The following is a 21381-nucleotide window of genomic DNA, read 5'->3' as shown; positions in this document are numbered from 1 at the left end:
CTACATTTTAAGTTATAAATTAGACAATTAAGTAATAAATATTAGGTTGAGGTTATGGAGAATTTATGTGCCAATGACTAACACTCTTCAGAGAGTAATAGTTTATAGGCTAGAAGTAAAGCAGCTTCTTTAACCAGGAGCCCATGAACATAAATTAGGGTGGTGCATTGTTGTTCTCTGGGACTCATTTGTGGTGGGATTCTGTATACATTTTTGTTGCAATTTGGAGCAGTTTCTCACTGCCAGAAAAGTTCTAGGTCAATGGAACAAGAGAGATCATATCTGGATTTAATAGAAGAATCCTTTATCAAACCTACTGCAAGAAGGATCAATAAGGCAGTTATTTTTTTCCGCACTGGTAAATGCTAGTAAATAGTCAAAACATTTTTAGCATTGAGAAAATAAACTGGAATTCATATCTGTTGGTCTGACTGTTACCAGGGTCTGATATTGGAGGATTCAGTCTCATAACCATAACCAGTCCAACTCTTTCAAATGTAAAGTGATTATGGACATTTTCAGGTTCATTATATTTCCAGTCTAACCTATGCTGTCTTTAGAATGTGCTTGCTGAAACAGTCTTCTTGACTGTATGCAGATAAAACAATGCTGATAAAACAGTACAGTTGCAAATGGCCCCAGAGTCAAATCTGTAGCAGAAAAGCAAAATCATATCTGCCCTTAAGAAGGAAAGGAACCACATACTGTCTGGCTTTACACAGTAGTAGTTTTTTTATGATCTACCTCGTTCCCTGCCCTATCCAGCCAAGGAGTAATTATGTATGGCCATTACAGCCAAAAACTTAGAATCTGACATGTGGATGTCCACTGCCTTACTCTTTTATGCATACAACCTCCCACACACACACATTCCCAACATGATAGCACAATGAATGTTGGCACCAAAATTTGGTTGAGTGATTCTTTGAATTTTGTTTGCAGAATCTTGTAAACAATCAAAAACACTGAATGAACAATGAAAACAAAATCTTTTAAAATGCAGGATGTGTAAATAAGTCTTCCTCCACATGGGGAATTATTACGTTTTCACCTCACTCATGTAATTTTCAGTCACAAAATGATTTGGTAAATGGATTTACTGAATCTTTTTTTCACAAAATCTAATCTTTATGAATTATAAAGGAATGCTTCATCACCATTACCTTTGTCAGTCTTCTTTGCATACTTCCCACCAGTTTTATATAATTTTTATACAATCCTTCCAGAATGGTGGATAATGTTCTATGTGTTAGTTTACTGATAGTCTGTACAGCAGATAAATGCCATCTGCGTCCTCAGAGTCACCCTTCTTCTCTCACCATAGCAGTCTAATAGACAAGGTAAGGGTATAAGCTGTTAAGCAGTTGTGGGATGTACTTCAGGGGTGAATTCTCTCAGTCTGTGCTTACAGACTGTGTGACTTTGAGCAAGTCACACAACTAGACAGCTTTCTAAGGTCAACCCTGAAAAAAAGGTATGTGCCAATTAAGAATGAGCAGATAACAGTGAAACCTATCATCCTACTGACCATTAACAAATGTTATTCTTACTTTGTTGCATGATCAAATTTATGGCTGAGGAACACTGCAGGATATTTTCCCCTTTAACCTTTGCATTAACCGGTTTCCCCACTAATACATAGCACATCTTTACACTGTTTGCATTAAACTCAAGATGTCATCTTTCTGCCCACCATGATAGCTTTGTTATGTGTCGTTGAAGGCTTATACACTCTGTGTTACTGACTGCTATACTAGTTTTTGTGTCAGCCTCAAAAAAGGAAATACTGTTATTTACTTTAGCATTGTCACCTCACAGAAAGACGCTGTCCGGTTCAATTCTCAGCTAGAGCATCTTCTGTGTGGAGACATGCATGAATGGGCGTACCTTCGTTGAAGGTTGTGCATCAGGCCTGGCAAGCCGGTACATAAAAATCAACTGCCAATGATTAGCGGACCGGAGTTCCGCTGTGGTGACCCCTAAGAGGGAAAAGCTGAAAGTCACAAACAAACAAACTTCTGTGAACACTGGAGGTATCTAAGTACCTAAGGAGTATCACCATCTGTCCAGTGATATGCCCTATCCTGTATTTGCATACGTCTAGTTGAACTTCTTTTTTGTCTACTGTGTGTGGATGGCACATCCAAATCATTAACCACAGCTGCAGTGGGAATATACATTGCACCAATAACATAGACAGCATGGAAATCAGTGTTAGGAATGTCATATGTGCATCTAGCTATCTTCTGTCCTTACTTTAGCTTGCAAAATTCTTCTCCTCACCACTGTCAGGGAGGGGTGGGGTGTCTGTCGAGGGCGCACACTCACATGTGAGTAGGATTGCCTCTAGTGGATACTAGAGAAGTCAGCCTACAATATCTTATAGCAGGAGTGGGGTTGCTTGATAGGATATGCCTTTGCAGATATTGGGGAATACCCAGCACAGTCCCTTATTGCATGGCTGCCTGTGGATAGCTACCTGCACATGCACAGGAAGAACGGGGCCTCAGACCACCCTTGGTGATTACCTGAATGATGTCCACTGATGGCCAATCTCACTACTGTGAAAGGGAGCAAAAGGGTCAACTGGCCAAGAGAGGGATGGATGATGAGGCAGTGGGGAAACAGTGTCCTGTCCACCATGGCTGCATTAATCAAAGAGATGGCTATTTGGCATCTTGACATGTGCAAATGAATGACACATGGAATCCATTAATGAATGAAGCAGGACATTTTTGTCTCTTCTCACATATTGTTTAATTCCCTTTGTCATTGAAAAGTTCTGGGACTGACTGTTTTAACTCAGGGTCCAAGGTCAGGAATGATGAAACCAGGTATGGAATAAATCACTTGAAATACGACTCATTATGGCTCTGCTTAGCATATACTACAACAGTTTGTTAAACTGCTACTGTCCTTCATTTGACCACTCTCTTAGTTAAAAAATAATAAATAAATAAATACAATTTACCACATTCTGCATTTTGTTAAATTAGTGCCAGCCTTCATCGAATTTACTTGAATATGTAAATAACTGCATTTAGTAAAAAAAGAAAACAGTTATTAGTTTTTTTAATTATGTCTTTTGTGCTGAAAGCAAGATGAAAACTGTGAAAACTGGAGGAAAAAATGCACAAACAATTTTCCACTGGCCCTGTTAATCACCTCTCATACTGACACATATTGGGTCCCTCTGGAATGAAACAAGTTAATACAGCAGTTGTTGAAATCATGTGTTTTTATTAGAAACTGTGACATCAGTCTTAGAGGAAGTAAGATACTGCTCAATACAAGTGTCTTACCAGCTCTGAACATGTATATAGAGCTTCTCTATCTCTGTCTGCATCTGCTCCAAGGGTAGATTGTCAATGGTCATTCAGCTTGATGTGTGCAGCAGTGAGAGTGCAATCATACTTGGGGTAAAGGGACTCCAGGTGTGAAAGGACCAAAGGGTTTTGTTATATCCCCAACACTACCTATTTGCTGAACTCCCCAGAACTTACCTCTAAAGTGATCTCACCAAGGTCATCACTGCTACTGTTGGTAAGGATGTATGCAGCCAAGTGGTTCTCTGGCTGTATAAATGCTTTACGGCTATCATTTCCAGGGAAAGAGCGCATAGCTAATTACCACATGTCGCACCACTAGAACTCCTCATTAGCATTTGTGTAAGCCACAGAGACAGCCCCCCACAGTTTGCACCTCTTCGAGGTGAAGCATTGCAGTAGGGCTGTCTCTGAATCAGAAATGGCTACCGCCCATGGGGAAAAAAGAGGACACAGTTGGCGGTAACCTTTCTGAATCCAGGGTATAATTCTTGCATAAAGCCCCAATTTCAAATCTGTGATCTAATTCCTGAGTATGTTTTTTTATAATCAATGGCATGACTACAAATATGCCTAAGGTACAAAAATTGTGAATTTTGTATATTTTAAATAATATGTTTGGGATGGCTACTAGAAACAGATAAAAAGGAATTCTTAGAAAATTGCTTCCTATATAACAAAGTCACAAATGAGCCACCACATATCTTAATACAGGGTAAATCAAAAATTTTGAATAAAAGATTGGGGTTTGTACCTTCTTTTGTGGTATCTTAGCATGATTGATCATGGATGTTTTAATATTTTGTAGATCATTAAACCTGAAGTTTTGGTGTCACAATAAAATGACTGCTGAAAATTTGTCATTAACTGAAGTTACGTTTAATGACCTTTTTCACATACTTTAACACACAAGGTTTGAATAAAGGGCTGGGTTTTGTGCCTTCTTATGAATTATCATTAAAGTAATTTTCATACTTACCATATCAAGCTATGTACTGCTTGTAAATGTTAAATCAATTTAAGACTCACAGGTGATATAAGACTGTATAGGTATCACTGCATTACGAAGTAACATCTGTTATGAAAGGGAAACCAAAGCTTTATACATATAGGGCACTATTCTTCACACATTTACAAGCATGACACATGACATAACAAGAGGTCACCCAAGCATGTGTTCCTACTGACATGGACCCATCTGTCATACAGCAGTGAATCTACGTCTCACTGACATGACATGCCATATTACATGCATGAACTGTGCACACTGCCTAACTCTAAGTATATGTGTTGTTGAGGGAAGGGCTAATGGTTGTAGGAGGGGGATATGTTTGAGTGGTTGTCCCCGATGGGTAGATACCGTGGATTGTGGTTTGGGGGTTTGGGGGGGTTAAGGGTATCTGTTCTGGTGGGCCCATATTGGTTGGTAGTTGTGTTCCCATTGACATCATATCAACCATGCTTCACTCTGATATCTGTCACTGTTGCCTACACTTTCCCCCAAAATATATTTCAACTTCATTGCTTCATAGGTAAATACTAGGCTAACTTTACTGTGAGGATCTTAAGAAGCCTAATTTAACATTCACATGGTATATTTTAGCCATTATATTTTGTGTACAAATAACCCAGTAATGGACTAAACAAAGACATGTTGGGAAATTTATGTTTCCCTTACCGTGAGGGGCAGGGTTACAAAACCAGGGATGAATTTGCAGTTACCAAGTCGTTTCTCCAAATTACAATCACAAATTAGTGGTAATTTAAAAGGAACACATAAATAATATCTGGGGAATTCTTAGAAACATAGCTCTGTAGCTGACTGACCTTCAGTGGGTCTACTTCAGAAACCCGAACACTCACTTCCAAAATGCTGAGACAAAAAGACTGATGACCACACAAAACTTACATCCTGAAACACTGATGCTCCACTCCAGGTAAGTAACTGCTTGGCCATCCTAACAAAAAAGTAAAACTAATGGAAAGCAAACTGACCCCCCCCCAATTAAATATGCCAACTCAGAAATCGTACTATCGCGGGGGTAAGGGGTAAAGTTCAAAAGGATGGCCAAGCAGTTACTTGATGTCAGTGTTGTATGGTCATCAGCCTTTTCATCTTGGCATTTTGGAAGTTGGTTAAGTAAGTGTTAGAGTTTCTGAAGCAAACCCTCTGCAGCTGCCTTAATTTAAAAACAAGGCCCGAACTAGCCTGACACACACATAACATAAGAAAGAAACTAGGGTTCAATATTGACATTTTGTACACTTAAATGGCAAAATGCAGTGCAACTATTTACTGGAATTACTATTATAGGCTTAAAGACTTTAGCTAAAGCAGATACAGATTGTTAAAATGAACTTAAAATCAGATCAATAAATTAAAAATCTTCACTTATCTTTTTTGCTAAATGCAACTTCATTAGGTGTTTTTCCACAAAACATCACATACAATAGCTTTCAAATATAAAATAAGTGATAAATAAATAAATGCATATAAATTAAAAGTAAACAAGCATCATAGATGCATAGGTGTGTACTAGGCTAATGGCCCTGGAGCCTTTACAAGCCCAGCCCATAGAAGTGCCCTGGCATCATGCCTCCTGACGTTAGTTCCCAGTGCCTCTATCAAGCAGAGCCACTGAAGTGATCCCCGGGGTGAACTTTCTATTTCCCATTCACGCAATAAGATTTTTCTTGAAGAGTGCCAGTGATATATCTGTATATCATAGGTCAAATACGTAAAAGAAAAATGACATAAAATTAAACAGGCTATGTAGTCACCTTATCCCTTCATAAACAATATCAAAGAGGTACCCTGAGCAATATTCAGAAGCCAGCCAATGTTGTGCACTCCTGAAGCCACTGAGGTAGTAAATTCCACAGGTGGGGAGGTGGACAAGAAAAGGATTACACTCAGCTATAGATGTTTGTATTGTTATTGTCATGTTATATGGGCTCATGTGTGCCACTTCTACGTATGGTGGTTGCAGTGGTCCACAAAGCCACTATACCACACAATGGCCAGGACATGTTCTGCATAGTAGTCCCATGCCATCAGTGTGTCATACACATCTTCACACAGTCATGTAGTGAGAGCTATGGCACTGCACGTATGCCTACTCATCCTAACACGGTGCTTTGAGCTAACACATGTAGGCAGTCATATCTGGCATGTCTTAGCAGCATTGTTACTGCCTGTGTAGTGCACATAAATAATACTAATGTGTAGTGCACATCTGTATACCACTCTGCTATGTCATATGTCACATAAATTATATTAATGTGTAGTGCACATCTGTATACCATTCTGCTATTTCATATGTCACATAAATAATACTAATGTGTAGTGCACATCTGTATACCATTCTGCTATGTCATATGTCACATAATGTTAATGTGTAGTGCACATCTGTATACCATTCTGCTAAGTCATATGTCACATAAATAATACTAATTTTTTTTTATTTCTACCCCCTCACGCTTCCTTTCTTTGTAATTGATTTTATGTTACTTGTTTTCTACCTATCCAGTTATGCTTCCATTTCCTGCAGCATCTACTACAGCTGTGTCAATGACATGTCATTGGTCACCACCCCTCATCAGGCATGGCCTTCTCCTACAAGTACTGTATCCTGCCTCTTCATCAGGTGCAGCAGAGGGTGGTCTTATTACTTCTCCTGTGACCTCTGGTGGTTGCTTATCATAGGAAAGTACTATTGATCCATCCACTGGCACTGCAAAGGGCTTTGTGATGTGGCTACAGTTAGTGGAAGTGGTAGGAGAGTTGGTGGATGAGCTTCTGCAAGTCCACATTGGCCACCTGTAGAGGGTCCTCATATTGTTGCCTGGTTCTGCCTTCAACACCTCAGATGGAGCCCACTGGGGAGGGTGGTCATGGTGCAGACTAACCTCTTCCTGGGCCTAGCCCAGGCAGTGTGGATAAAGAAGGGTTATACCAAATGTATCCCCATACTGTGTTCCCTGACCTTCTACATCATCTCCTTCCTCTGTTTATTATCCAATCCTCCCCATTGCCAATGTTTTCCCTTTGTCTGTATATCTATAATTCCATTGTCACCCCCCAAGTGTATCAGCACCTCCCCTGTCAATCTTTGTTTATGTTTTATGTCTGTTTGTATGCCTCTTCTTCCAAACATTTTCCCCTTTCCATCACTTGCCTCTCTCTTAAATTCTTCCCCATCTTTCATTTTCCAAAAAGAAAACAAAATGGGCATCTGTCCAAGAACAATTAGAAAAAATATATACCCCTCCTCCTTCTTTATACCAATTCTTATCTTCACCCGTTTCCTTACATATGCTGCTCTACCTGCTGTACCCTTATTTCTGTTTTTTCCTATATACCCATTTCCTGTCCCATTTATAGTAATAAAAATAGATATAAACATTGTTGAAATGCATTTACTGTGGCTTCCAGGCATTTTTATAACATTGCTATGTAGCATGTGTGTATGTACTTGCAAATGTACCTGCTACTTGCTGTCTACTTATCTTCACGTCATTCCTGGCCACAGTTGCAGTAATCTATCTCTATCCACTGGGACTAACATTTTCACTGGCAGGTTTTCCAATAATTGGCAGCTTGAGCCATATAATTCCAGCTTGTTAACTGATAATTGGCTTCAGGAAGCATTGTGCTACAAGCCATACCCAAAGTAACCTTAGCACAATTGAGATAAACATGTTTCTCAATCCTAGGATTGGCATAAAAAATAAAAAGTGAAAAGCTGAATACAATTAACCAGTCAAAAAGCAGCACTACTGGCCAGCTATTGAAACTGGGATTTAACAAACTAAAACACTCAGGTAAACTATAAAACTAACAGATCATAGGCCTCACGTTTCTACTAAAAATGCACAAAAATTAAAAAGTACCTTTAAACTAAAGTAAAACTATATTTATTTATTTATTTACAGTTTGGTACCTGGGTAAGTTGACTGGTCCACATCCTCTTTTCAGCCATAACCCAGTCTATAGATGAGATTATAGAGTTTAAAGAAACCAACAAGTCAAATTTAACAGTATGGGGGTTAGCGAAGAAATACAAAGTTTCCTATGTAATAAGCTCTGTAGTTGTTCTAATAGCACGATTCTATTATTTGGCATAGCAATGTTACAAATTAAACAATTGTTACACCATATATCATGCGTATTGTGCAATAGATGTCAGAATGTGAAATAGTTATAAGAGAAGATAATGACAGCAATACATGAATTAAAGGATAGTTGAGTTTAAACACTTTAAAATCATAAAAACAAAAATTGTCATTCAGCATGTATAAATTACATACCCAATATGTGCAACTGATATGGCTAAACAATTTGAGCAACGTCGCAGTTACCTCTTATTCCAACTTAAAGGATGAATGAGTTTTAACAGTGTAAAATCATAAAAGCAAGCACTTGTTATTCAACATCTATAAAAGAGATCAAGACTGGAATTTTATATACAGTAAGGACCAGTGATATGCTTAAATAATATGAACAGCATTCCCTGGATTTACTTCAGCATTAGGCAAGGGTGGTTTAGGAATAAATGTGGTCTAGTGCCTGTTGTATACTTAAGGGTGCCTTACTAGCCCTTATCCCTGAAGCAATTACAGGATAGCCCTTTATGGAAATACTCTGAAAATGATGTCTTAATTCCTATGAGGGAGTCCTGCCTTTTTATTTTGGTGGGGAGTTTATTCAGTAATTCCTGTCCAAGTCTAGAAAAGGTGCATTCCCCAATAACAGTTTTTTGATATGGCTAGATTGAGGAGATAATCTTTTTAGCTATTTCTTAGGGTGCGTATTTGTTTTTAATAGGTGGTTTTCCACAGTAAATTTCATTTAGAGCTTTGTGTAGTAGGATGCAAAAGTGATAAACTGCCGTTTCTGTCACTGGTAGCCAGTTAAGACTCTAGCAGGTTGCAGAGGCGAGTATGTCAGTCTGCCAGAAGAACAAATCTGCAGATTTTGTTGTCTGCAGTCTGTAGTCTATGAGTGTTATGTGCCAAAAGAGTAGTAATGGAGCACCATATTCAAGTCTGGGAAAGAGGGCATTTTTGGCAATGGCTGTGGGAGCGTCTGGAGAGAGCAGATGAGAGACTCTATAGCAGAGTTTAACTTCATTGACACTCCATTCATAAAAACTGACAGAAACTAGCCATACTTCTCAACATCTTAGGTCAAACCTGGGCAAAGTCTGAAATAATGGGGGGGGGGGGCAAAGGTAAAAAAAAATAGGTACAGATTTTTAAATGTTGCTGTTATAAATGTGTGTGTGTGAGTGTGTGTGTGTGTGTGTGTGTGTGTGTGTGTGTGTGTATATATGTGTGTGTGTGTGTGTGTGTGTGTGTGTGTGTATATATATATGGGTTCATATGAATCCGTCGACAGCCGAAACATCGACGCTTACCTCATCGACACCAAAGCATCGACCGTTCAGAACATCAACAATCCAGGTAAGCGATTTCCCCCCTTACAGGACCCATGGTAGCACTTGTTTCGCTAGTGCGACGCTATGGACAATGCAAATTCTCAACAGTCGCTACCATGGGTCCTAAGTGCTACCATGGGTCCTGTAAGGGGGAAAATCGCTTACCTGGATTGTCGATGTTCTGAACGGTCGATGCTTTGGTGTCGATGAGGTAAGCGTCGATGTTTCGGCTGTCGACGGATTCATATGAACCCATATATATATATATATATATATATATATATATATATATATATATACACACACACACACACACACACACACACACACACGCACACACACACACACTTTATTTATATGATCTTTATGTGATCTTTTGCAGTAAAAATAGCCCCAATATGATTTTTAAATAACTCTGAAATATTTACATTTCTCTAATACCTTTGGTACATCATCATAGCAACTAACATTCCTCTAAACCATCCCCATTTATGCTGTTACTAAAACATAAAGTTAAAATTGACACAGTGCACACTCAAAGCACATACACTCCCAAACACACTAGCTCAATTCTAACAATCCCTCAAAATCCAAATATTTGCACTAAGTTTAAATAAAAAAATAATTAAGGAAAAAAAATAACAGAACACAGATCACATTTTTGGTTTACTACAAGTGCTCATGTGCTAGGAGCTTGTGACACATTTGGTCAATGCCCTAACTCCCACTAGCCTGATCCCACTTATTTACCTAGTCCTTCCACTACCCAACCATACTGCATTGCATAGTCCTGTTGTAGTCCTAACTGTAACCCTGAAACTCTCATGCAGTCCCTAACCCTAACTGCTCCCCTCCCATTCCCCTATCCCAATAGTCCTCAATCATTCCCTAAGCCTAAAACTCCACTCTACATTTCCTAAAGCTAATGTCTCTGCATACTCCCTAAACCTTAAACTTTACAACAGCTCCCTAACCCTAAACTCCCCTCCCACTTGCTAAACATAAAACTTCTGTCCCACTCCCTAATTCTAAAACAGCCCCCTTCCTAAATGGAAGGCCTGAATGAATATACTAGCATAAACTGTTTACTAAAACTCAGGCACTTTTAAGGTTAATAATCCACTTTTTAACTGTTTTATTGCTTTTTAATTTTTGATTGGTTGAGCATGTGTTTGAATAGGAATATTTAAACCTGGCTTATTCAGATGGTTTTTGTTCTGAAGAAGTCCCACGTAATTTTATGGGGGATGAAAGCGCTTAACGTTTCTTGTGGTTGTATCCAATAAAGAGAACTGTTTCTATATGAGGTCCTGTCTTTGGCTGCATTTCTTGTTCTTTGGAGTCGTATTGTGTGCTTCTAACTCCCCCTTCCTAAACCTAAATCTGACTTATGATCACTGCCTGAAGCCTGAAACTACACTCCCACCTCCTCTCATTCCCTCCGTGTAGGTGTCACACTAGCCTTGCTAAGCTACCTCACAGCTGCCATACATCACCTGAACATGTAGTCCAGTTTAAGCTTGAGTGTTAGGCTGAACAAGCAACAAGGCAAACTGGTTGTAAGACAGTGCTCTTTGAGCTCCTGCGACTCAGGTGCCTGTAGTAAACACTACATTTCACATTACTTTAATGTAGAAAAGTATCTTCCACACCACACACAAAACAGACATACACACTCACATAAAAAAACAACATTGCCCACTTAGAACAACCACAGCAATGCAATTCATTCTTACTAGAATTTAAAAAAAATTACAGTAAAATAATAAAAAGTAAAATAAAATGCTAACAACAAATTGCTTTAAAGATTGTCATTATTTGCTGACTATAATCCATATATATATGTGTGTGTGTGTGTGTGTGTGTGTGTGTGTGTGTGTGTGTGTGTGTGTGTGTGTGTGTGTGTGTGTGTGTGTGTGTGTGTGTGTGTGTGTGTATGCAAACATGTGTATCTCTATATCCACCTAACCAAGTAAAATAATTCATTCAGATGCAAAAATGAATATATGTATAGAAATATGCAGAACACACTATGATAACGAAGAAAATAAATTCATATGTTGTAATTAGTAAGTAGTAGTTGAAGAAATCCAGAAACTGAATATTTACATAGTTAAAAACTATGTTTTGATTATTGTACATAATTAAAGATGTATTATTTTTTTCTCCAACCCCATCTCATTGGAACCTGACCTATGGCTCATCTTCTACCTGTGCCCAGTCAAAGTCTGGGGAGGAAAATCAGCCCATTTGTTCCCTTGTGTGAGAGTTAAGTGGGAGAGAGTGGGCCAGCTTCAGGTAACAAATAGCTGCCTACCCATCACTCAAACTGGCAACTTGCTGACTTACAACTGCTGCTTCATCAAGAGGAAAAGGCATCTGTGTTCCCATACATGTGATAGCCAGCCTGGCCATTACAGACAGGAAATGTGCCCAACCACTGCTAGTTGACACCACTGCCACATACCCAGCCTGGCTCTTCAAACACCTATGCTGCTAATCAAACATGAGTCATGTGGGCTGTAGTCAAGGCTTCTTCCTTTTATGACATGGTGCCAAAATAAAAGCAGAAGATAACTATATCTATCTATCTATCTATATATATATATATATATATATATATATATAGATTCACTTTACATGCTCGACATTTTAAAACGTTGAAATTCATATGGCCAAGACCATATAATCGACATTTTAAAACATCGAAACTGTAAAGCAAAGATCTCCATACAGTGCAGAATGGGTCATTTTCCCTTTTCCTCGCTGTAGTGCGATCTTGGAGTTGGTATATTTAAATAGCAAGGGGTGTTGGAGGTGCAGCCCCCCAATGTGGGGGGGGGTGCAGGGGTTCCCCCCCTGCAAAAACATCCTAGAAATTTTTTTGTGTTGTTTTTATGTTTGCTTTACAGGTTTGATGTTTTAAAACATCGATTATATGGTCTCGGCCATATGAATTTCGACGTTTTAAAACACCAAGCATGTAAAGCTGTTGTGTCTTTTGACTTTTCCCTGTTAGGGGTCGCCACAGTGGAACTCCGGTCCGCTAATGATTGGCAGTAGATTTTTACGTGCCGAGTTGCCGGCCCTGATGCACAACCTTCAACAAAGGTATGCCCATTCACGCATGACTCCACACAGAAGACGCTCTAGCTGAGAATCGAACAGGACAACGTCTTTCTGTGAGGCAACAACGCTACCGCAGCACCACCACCACCGCCGTACATCAAGCATGTAAAGTGAATCCATATATGTGTATATATGTATATATACACACACACACACACACACACACACACACACACACACACACACACAATGTACAGTAAATACAGATGCAAATTCATTACATTGTTATATGCAAAAAAATATAAATATGCTAACAGTAAAAGGCACTTTCTTATGATAAATATGAGTGAAATATAAGCATGCCCAATGACAATAGGGACTAGTACACAGGATATATATTAGAGTAAAACATAACAAATATAAATTTTGTGCACCTGGTAGTAATAGGAGATTTAAAGTAGAAATCTTATGGAGGGTGCAGGTAGAGGGGAATGTAAACAAGACAAAATGAAAAAAATATGGCAGAAATAGGAGGAGAGGACAGGATGGTAGGGAGAGCAGGACTTAGGAATTTTGTGTGCTTTGCTAATAGCACACAACACAAATCACTGAGGCATTTTCATGCAATAGGCTTCTGTTCAATCTCTTTTTGTCAGGGTTTGTCAAAACCACGTATTTTTCAAGCCAGCAGTGTACCCCAAGTTTTGTTTTTCACTTTTACCCACAGTAGTGCAACCATGGAGCTGATGTATATAACATTGTGATTTTTTTATAGTGTTTTGATTTATATTTCTCAATGTTGAAAATCAGTGAAGACAAACTTGTTTTAGAATGTCTCAAAGGAACACAGATAAAGCACTAGTATCTGTATATCTGCAACATTGTTATTAATTTAATCAATTTGGCCTTGTAGTGGTAAATGTTTTGTACTGCTTTAAACACTACTGTACAGTCATTTCTGCAGAGTGTTTTCTAAGTATATCTGTTTTTGTAAGGTAGAAGCCACACTACAATTTATTTCATCCCAAAACTAAATTCAGTATTTATTCAGTGAAATCTGCTTCCACTCAGGAAGTAAAGTCTCAAAAGACAGTACAATGAAAAGGATATATGTACTGAAATCCAAGTATGTGTGTATGCATGCTTGGGTCTAATTAAGTAATTTATCAATTTACTCTATACCAGTATGTCTAACTGGATTGGGTCCATTTTAGTGAGGTCTGTATGTACGTTTCTGAAACAAGCATTAGACAGAAAAAATATGAAGTTAAATAATTAGAAGTCTAACGTGATACAATGGTCATGTTGGATACATTAAAGACATGCATGTAATTCTTAAATACAAAGTAAGTGCACATATTTACAGATGCATATAGACTCTGCCAAGCATCTGATACGGATTAACACTGGAAATGAATAATAAGTAAAACAACAATGAACATAAGCTTGAAATATGTCTAGCACAGCAGAGAGGAAATGTATTAAACTGCAGTAAACAAAGGTAGGGCTGAAAGTAAAAGAGTTTTGAGAGTAAAAGTTAAACAGAATGGAAATGGTTGTCTGAGTAGGAAGGTTGAGACAACAGAATACAACAATTACAACAGACTAGCAAATTACAGAAAGAAATGAAGAGACAGAACAAGTAGAGCCTAATTCCGAGTATTAGTTTTTTCAGATGCCTTTTGAATTTCAGCATGTTTTTCTTTCAGTATTGAGGATTATGAGATGAATTTCAAATAACTACACTGAACACACTAACGGGCAACCACCAAAGCTGTTGTGTGGCTCACAGCGCAGTTATTAAGGATGGATTGGATGAGGCTAGCTTTCTTGAGGGAACATGCCAGATGAAACAATTTGTTAGTGCTAAACAACAGCTGGAGTACAATTTGTGACATGGCTGAATGCCTTCAAGTGTGAAGCATGGAACTCTCCCTGTGACCACTTGGGATTTTTCAGGGTGCTACGTCTTCCTCCCATGTCATAGGTAAATTGACAGTCCTCCTTATTGCCCATAGTTATGAGTGCTGCATGTGTGTGTGTGTGTGTGTGTGTGTGTGTGTGTGTGTGTGTGTGTGTGTGTGTGTGTGTGTGTGTGTGTATCCTCCAATATACTGGAATCCTATACAAGATTAGTTTGTCTGCCTCGTACCGGATGAATGCTGGAACAGTCCTGATCCCAGTGACTCACCTTACCTTAGATTAAGTAGGTAATTAGAGAATAAATGAATGTGTTATTTCCTTACAAGCTGTATCCATTTCATAATGTTTACATCATCACAGTAGAAGTCACAGTAGGTCACACTGGCTCATAGATTGGCTGTCGCATGGAATAATTGCTGAAGTTTGGAGATAGCAGACTTACTTAGATTTGTGTAAAGAATACAACCAAACACCATTTTACTGTATTCACTAACTTCTACATGTTAGCCCCCTCCCCTGGAACACTAGAATCACTTTTAAAGGACAAAGGTAGAAGTACAAGGACATGTTGCGGGTTTCTTAGTCTTTTCACAGTATGCAAGCAGGAAATACTGGGATTTAAATTCAGAGTTGCATCATTGTAACCCAGCAATTTAAACACTCTGCAGTAATGTCCCCTTACTAATCTTCATTTGCAACATAGCCATACCTTCAAGCAAAACACTTCAGGAATGTGATAGCTGTCACTTTTTTCCACAGGACAAATATGTTGTTTTTATTTTTTTCAGTTCCCAAAAAAAAGTACATTTTGTGCTCATTTTATGGAATCAGTCTCGTTGTCAGATGTGAACATGTTTGTTGTTTATTTTCATGAAGAAGGATAATAAAGGCAATCTGTGTATTATAGGGTGTAAATGCTGGAAGATATTACAGTTGTTAAGTCTCTGTTTACTTTATTTAACCTAGCTTCATAACTTTGTTCTATGTATTGTGACCCAGAACTTAATATGCAGTCACTTCTACACAATAACAAAACCTTCATAAAGGCAGAAAGGGATATTGTCCTGTCTTCCATCTATGTGCCTCATACCTCCTTCAATTTCAAAACATTTAAATAGTTTTACAGCACACAGGGTTAACATAAGTGAGCGTCTAGCACTGACAAATACTTATTTAGACTTCTACTGTCTAGACTGAAATGGAAGGCTGTATGTGTCACGCAGGTAATAATAATACATTACAACAGAATAATACTGAGATACGCATTTTGTAATTATAGGAAACTGCACCAGTGCTGATTGTATCAATAATATTAAAGGAAAATCCCTATCAGCTGTGCAGTATGAAGGAATACAGATTTTGTCAATCAAGGTGATCCGCTGTGGCGACCCCTAACCGGGAAAAAGCCGAAAGAAGAAGAAGAATCAGCTTTAAAGTGTTTTTTTCCATCACAGAATTTATAAAATACTGGAGAGAATACAGAAGTGACATGAATGACTCCGATCTACATTGTAAAAATTATCAGCTGGTAGAGATGAGGAGTGAAGTAATCTCTTATTACCAAACACAGATGTTTCAGGTGAAACCTTACACCACTATGCCTGCCTGCTTGTGTAGAATACGGGTTAGTACCACAACTTTGTCCTTAATTAAATGTATTAAATGTTCAGCCATCATGCATGCTATAGTGTCATAACATTGTGTGGATTTTGTCACTATTGCTGAGTCATGCAGAAATATGAACGCCACTTAAGAAAAGTTTACCTGTATTACAGGAGTATAATAAATTAAATTTCTTCTAATTTTAGAAAAAAGGCAGCGTTAGAATGTGATGGCATAACAACTGAGAAAAGGAAGAGAATGAATGCTTTTAGCTTCTTAACAGCTAACATTTTCAAACACTGAGAAAGGATGCAGGCAAGGGTTTAAACAGCAGTGACACACTTTTCTTGCATTTTTATTTTACAGTTAATTTCATTTTCACTTATACTGCTGATGGGGTAAAACCAGGCAGTTCTTCATGACATAGTCGTGGCCTTGAAAACAAATGTGTTTATCAATATCATCTACAACCGCAACAACTACAAATTTATATCAACACAGACCTTGAATTAATGATTGACATCACTCAATGAAGCATTCCCAGGGAATGCAATCAACTTATTCATTTAGAAGAGCTGCTGATTTATGCTGGGGTTCACTATTAACGCTTCAAAGTAAGGTGCCCATCTGCATGACATGGCTAACAGCTTGTCTTTCTGAGTACAAGCCTCACTTATTGTTGCATTTAACATAGACTGTAGTAGGCTATATACTAATTTGTGTGTGTGTGTGTGTGTGTGTGTGTGTGTGTGTGTGTGTGTGTGTGTGTGTGAGAGAGAGGGTATATACATACACATACATACAAACCCCCCACACACAAACACACACACACACACACACACACACACACACACACACACACACACATATATATATATAAATAATCTGGGCCTACTAGTAAATTGGTAAGTCATGCAAAAAATAACTCAATAAAATTTCGGGGAAACATACTGGGCAGCTGTTGCAGTAAATGACATAATAGGACTTTCTTTAAACTACTTGTAAAAGCATCAGTGTTATAATTTATTTAGAGTAACAGTCTCAGAATATCTGATAGGAGTGAAACCAGGCAGTTCTTCAGAGCACACCAGTACTACTGACAAAATTTCAATAACAGAAATGACTTACTCTGAATCTGGTTCAACAGGCAGTGTCTTTGACCTTTTTATCATATGGTAATAAAGGATCCAGGCAAACTGCTGCAATAACCATACTTTGGGTTGGAGGTTAGAAAGTTTCGATATTAAGATAGTTGTGCAGATAAAATAATGTTCCTTGCTTCATCCCTTTAGTCTTCGTATGGAACCATCTTCACTGATAGTTTTGGAAAGGAAATAAGCCATACTAAGCAAAGGTTGTGGGATACATTCTGACCTGCATAATTTACATTTCTCCTCCCATAATGAACCATCCTATAAAATAATGTAAATATGAAAGACACAAACAAAAACTCCCAACTGAGTAGGGATGTAGTCTAGCAGGCTACCACACCAGCTCTTTTTTTTTTAAGGAAAATAATGTACACACAAAAAAAAACCTGTGGGTCGTGTTCTCACCAGTAAAATTTACATTCACACAACCCTTACTGAACTCTCCCACTAAATCATTTAAATTTGAAACAGCAAGAACGGAAATGGAAAAGAAAACCCAGCTGAATAACTTACGTGGCTTCACTAGGGAATATGTTTTGCTAATAGGGAAAAGAAACAGTTAGAAAAACGTAGGTGGGAGGTCATGATCCCCCCGTAGAATTTATATTCTCACAGCCTTCTGAACTCTGCTACTGAAGCCAATGGCTATAAATAGCTTAGCACTTAACAACGTCCCATCTGATTATAAGATGGCTTTTTTGCAGCCCTTGTGGTTCTGATAAAATTCCTGCACTGGGAAAATGCAGAGGGAATGTCTGGAATTGTGTGTGAAGTGATCTATAAAGTGAGGATATTGATGTTAGGCATTTGGCACAATCTTTCTGAATAACCACTGAGTTTAAAAGCAGTAACAGGATTTACTAGTATATGCTACAGGCATAAGGTAATAAGGAAAGGCTGCAGCTAGCACACTGTTAATAGCCCAAGGGATATAGTTTATTCAGTAGTTAAGTAAATGGGCATACAGTATGTGCTAGGTGATAGGTTTATGTGACTAGGGGTCTGTCAGGCTCCTTCACTGTCATTTACTCTTGGCTCTGTGCTAGCAGCTAGAAGTCCTATAGTATAGATACCAATACGACATGGAACTCCAGAAAACAATGGGCAACATAACGAACTATAAAAGAAATTTCTCGCCTGAACAACGCTATACAATGAGCACAGGCCAACAGATACTACTAACATGCCTTAATGTACAATAAAAATAATACACATGCACTGCTACAATGTTATGCTGTGCCTGCCCTGATGGGTGAAATTACTGCTTTTCCTGTCACCACATTACTTGCAGCTCATTGCGTACCAGCTAGATAACAACACAGACAATTATAACCAGTCTCCTGCAAATAAAATTCTGGGTGCTGTTAGAGCACTTACTATGTGACATTAAGGATATTGAGAATGACTGCAAGGGTAATAGTGTACTCGCACACTTATTAAATCAAAAGCTAGTTAGTTCCTTTATGCCACCGAGGATGCAGTCATGTGACTGTGACATATGTGACCCGGGTTTAGTCACTGGTGGGACCAGCTGGGCGGAGAGTAAGGAGCCAGTGCCAGCTGTCCCTTCATGGGTGGAGGATGAGGAGTTTGACACAGGCATTCCACAGAGGAGAAATATTCACTCCAACAGCTGTGTCATTATTTATTTTTGTTTATCAGTTGTATGTATTGTCTAGGGGATACTGAGACACAGTGACTACTCGCATGCTGCTGAGTATACTGACTCCATCACAAGCATGGGAGCTTCCATATGATGCACATAAGGTGTCATTGCACGGTCCACTCCAGATAGTGATCATTCATCTCCCTTCCAAGTTTTATTTCTCAGTAGAAATAAAATACCTCTGCCTCAGGTGCAACATGATCCCCTCTTCCATTTCCTCCCGATGTTTTGATTTTAAATAGGAACAAATGGATGATCTGGCTGCGTAAGGAAAACAGATGAACAATCAATAGTGGGGGAAGGGGTAAAACATGCAATTAAATTTCAGTCCATTTAGTAAAGACCAGTGACCTAGTGACGGTTGTTGGACTCAGTGGGACTTTCCTGGCCAACAAAGTACAGTCATATAGTATTAAGAAAATGTAATGGTTTTGATGTGATACAGTAAAACTGCACATATGGTACCCTGCAAAGTTAAGTTCCAGAAAGTGCATCACTGCATAAAGCAAACATCTCCCTAACAGAATGACAACAATCTGCATCTCCCTCCCAAATGATTATTTCTTTTCTGTATACTAATGGAATGGAATGCCTGTTCTCATGGTAATTACCAGGAGCCTTGGTGGTGGGTTTGTATTGCTGTGGAGGTTCACTGTTTAGCTCTATACAATCTATGTGCTTAGTTGAGGGTGTCTGATCATTGTTCCTGCTGGTGAAAAGTGAAGTCCAGGAAGGGACAGCATTGTAATATATATCCAGCACCATGATCTAAACCATTTACTCACTGCATCGCTACTATGGTGCAGTTCCTGAATCAAATAACGAGAACATGCATTCCATTCAATTGGTATACAGAGAAGTATGCCATACCAAGAGGGATTGCACAGTGAGTGTGGTGTCAGAAGCATGGATGCATGCATGTATGGAAGTAAGAATCATTTGGGAGAGAGATGCAGATTGTTGTCATTCTGTTAGGGAGATGTTTGCTTCAGTGTCTGATCACTTATGCAGTGATGGTGGCAGGGAAAGGAAACCACTAAGCAGATGAACAAAATTTAAGGGAGAGCAATGTATGCTGCCAGGGAGAAGTCAGTAAGAGCTTTCATTACTGATAAGCAGAGGTATAGTCTGAGTGTATTACTCACAGTGTAACTGGATGTAAAAGGAAACACTGAAATACAGTCGATGATAGTCTGGGTACCCCAGCTGCAATAGCCTCATGGATACTGGAAGGGGGGATGAAGCTGCATTCTGATTAATTGTGAATGTACAGAAGGTTGGAGATTACTATATCAGTTGTGAAGAACTGCAGGGTACATTGGGAAGGAAGCATGGGCACCGATGATTGGTGGACTCAGCTCTACGACAGTCAGTCAACTTCATTCTCTCCATGGGTGGGGAAGGAGCTGAGAAGCATTTAATTTGCTCCTGGGGTGTATATAAGGTATGTGTTTGTTTTGAATGACAGTAAATTAGCAGGAACTAGGATGTGGATTCCAGTTATTGATAATATGGATGACAGGTGGAGCTTTTAAACTTTATAAATATTTAGTTGTATGAAATCTTACACATTCTGTTTATAAGAGATCCCAAAATTAATGATATAGGCCCTCCAGTGCAACCTAGAAAGTCTGCACAGGAGATTTTTTAAAGCAGCCTCTAACATTCTGAATTATAGTTTGAAGCCATTGGTTGAACCGTAAAAGACATTTTTTTCTGAAATGTAGAAGTAGATTAAAATATGTGGCTTACAACAGTGGATATTAATTCTCCAGACATAAGAAACGAGCACATAGATGGTTTGAAAAAGTATTTACTAGTTTCATACTACAATAGGAAAATGTGATTGTAAGTGTATAACATTATGCAAGTTCATCCTATCAGATGTTTTTTAGTTCAAGGATGAGTTTTATTGGCAACAACATAATATGATGATGTGGACACCCATAGCACCATCTTGTACCAAAGAATATTTGGCATAGAAAGAGGAGCTTCTACTATTTAATACTGAATTTTTGGCAAACTATCACTTCTTTAGAGATTCAATAATGATGAAAGTGAATATGGAATAGATAATTTCCATATGGATTTAGAGAGATCTGTACTTTGAAAACAAAGGTAGTTTATGATTATAATGTGGTTAAATTTAAGATATGAATATTTATAAAATAATAGATGAGTAATATTTACAGAAAAGATGTAGC

At 38.4% G+C, this 21381-nt stretch overlaps 1 protein-coding gene across 2 annotated transcripts in view; it reads right to left on the bottom strand.

Annotated features, from left to right (window-relative positions):
* Window positions 1-21381, bottom strand: part of LOC122796418 (C-C chemokine receptor type 7-like) — a 101281-nt gene that overhangs the window by 2901 nt on the left and 76999 nt on the right. The window contains exon 1 of one of the 2 annotated variants that reach the window (XM_044064872.1): window positions 17489-17842. The exons of the other annotated variant lie outside the window; for it this stretch is intronic. The gene's annotated coding sequence lies outside the window, so the exon portion shown is untranslated. Of the gene's footprint in view, window positions 1-17488; window positions 17843-21381 lie in introns of those variants that run through there. 2 annotated transcript variants of the gene reach the window in all.

Source organism: Protopterus annectens, chromosome 3.part0 (assembly GCF_019279795.1).
Source record: "Protopterus annectens isolate FY-2018-M chromosome 3.part0, PAN1.0, whole genome shotgun sequence".
Classification (NCBI taxonomy): Eukaryota; Metazoa; Chordata; order Ceratodontiformes; family Protopteridae; genus Protopterus; species Protopterus annectens.
This window is presented reverse-complemented; position numbering and strand designations above follow the sequence as displayed.